Source organism: Sinocyclocheilus rhinocerous, unplaced genomic scaffold (genome assembly GCF_001515625.1).
Source record: "Sinocyclocheilus rhinocerous isolate Xijiao unplaced genomic scaffold, SAMN03320098_v1.1 scaffold5874, whole genome shotgun sequence".
Taxonomy (NCBI): domain Eukaryota; kingdom Metazoa; phylum Chordata; class Actinopteri; order Cypriniformes; family Cyprinidae; genus Sinocyclocheilus; species Sinocyclocheilus rhinocerous.
In genome coordinates this window covers 27,384-28,956 of record NW_015664767.1, presented here as the reverse complement: position 1 = coordinate 28,956, position 1,573 = coordinate 27,384, and the positions used below count along the sequence as shown (strand labels likewise).

Here is a 1,573-nt window from a genome sequence, read left to right as displayed (position 1 = left end):
TTTGATATTTTGGCCAAAAAGAAAGCTTTCAATTCTGTATTATTCATGAAATCACTTAAAGGACCGAGAACATTCAAGGCAAGAGTGAGCAATTATAATCTTTCACCACTACTCTATTTTCTTAAATAGATAGGTTAAACGGAAAGCTTCTCACTCTTCTTCCCACATGCCAAAAATGTGAGGAAAACAGATTGATGCCAAATATGACACAATCAAATTGCAAACGAGAATAAATTCAATTTCTCTTACAGACAGGAAGAAAAATAAAAGTTTCTTACCTGTCTTTTTAAGAAATTCCCGGAAGGACGAGCCCCCATTTGTTAGAAATTAACAATCGGTCCGTATAGATTCTCTTTGCCACCTTGAAAACTTCTCAGTCCCTTAAAGTATAGATATACGGCCGGGAAGCAAGAAAACACACATTCAAATGGTATTCTCAATACTTCAATTTATTCATAGAAATACAGATCTTATATAGGCATATGTCGAGGGGAGTTTCACCCTCTTAACCAATGAGGATAGGATGACATACACATATAGGATGTTTTGGCCAAGAACATGTGTTTTGTATAAAATCGCCACATATACAGAAAAACATGTACATATTAGGAATAGACTTCCTGGCCAAGGATACTGAGAGGAGGGAGAGTGAGAGGGAGAGGGAAAGAAAGGAGGGGGAATAAGAGAGAGGGGAAAAAAAGGAGGGGTGAGGCATTCTCAAGACAGAGAGTGTTTTCTAACAATTATAAAATTAATTTGTGTGTATTGTGTGTGAGTCTAAAGTTGGAGAAGCCATTAGACACCAGAGAACCCTCCCATATACTGAGCCTATGTCATTCCTTTTAAATGTTTCCAAGACTGAAGGAATCCGATTGTAGGAATAACTCAGGAGTATTTTATGTCCACAGATATTAAGCAGTTTCATCGTTATAACACAAACATTGTTGAATCATGTTGTTACTGCTGGTAAGAAATTTAACATTTAAAAATGACTACTTTGTGATTTATTATTACTTAAATATTTTTTTAAGCCTACTTTACACTCAAAAATGATTTGCAGATTTACAGATTTACCGCATTGAATGCATGCGTAATCTAGAACCCCGCTGTTGTGAAGTACAGTGTGATTGGCAGAAAGAAAACATTACAGAAGAAGGCGTTTGTGAAGTCTTTGGTATGTATTTTAAAGTTTCAAGTATGCAATTTGTGTGTGTGTACCTGCAATCATATTTTGGGGAATATTTGTAAACAGAAGTGAGTTCACCTGACAAAATCTCCCAAACATTATTTTGGGGACATTTTCCTTTGTAAAAACAGTATAAAATATTTATATTATAATATAAAATAATGTAGAAATGCAGAAGTTTTCTCCTAATGTTTTCTGAATTTTTGAATATTTCTAAAACCAATAGAAGTCTATGTAATCTCCCCATGAAGAGTGTGTGTGTGTGAGTGTGTGTGTGTGTGTGTGTGTTTGTGTGTTAGTTTAAACCCATTGATAAACCTTCATGAAATTTATAGCCTTAATTACAATTAAGACGCTCTAGACGAAAGAGCGCTCCATTATAATCCC

At 34.8% G+C, this 1,573-nt stretch overlaps 1 long non-coding RNA gene across 1 annotated transcript in view; it reads left to right on the top strand.

The window, feature by feature from the left end:
* LOC107730462 (uncharacterized) overlaps window positions 1-1,154 on the top strand; it is a 4,071-nt gene extending 2,917 nt beyond the window's left edge. Inside the window, exons 3-4 of the long non-coding RNA XR_001638682.1 lie at window positions 909-966; window positions 1,061-1,154. This is a non-coding gene — a long non-coding RNA (uncharacterized LOC107730462). The remainder of the gene's footprint in view (window positions 1-908; window positions 967-1,060) is intronic.
* The last annotated feature ends 419 nt before the right edge of the window (window positions 1,155-1,573 follow it).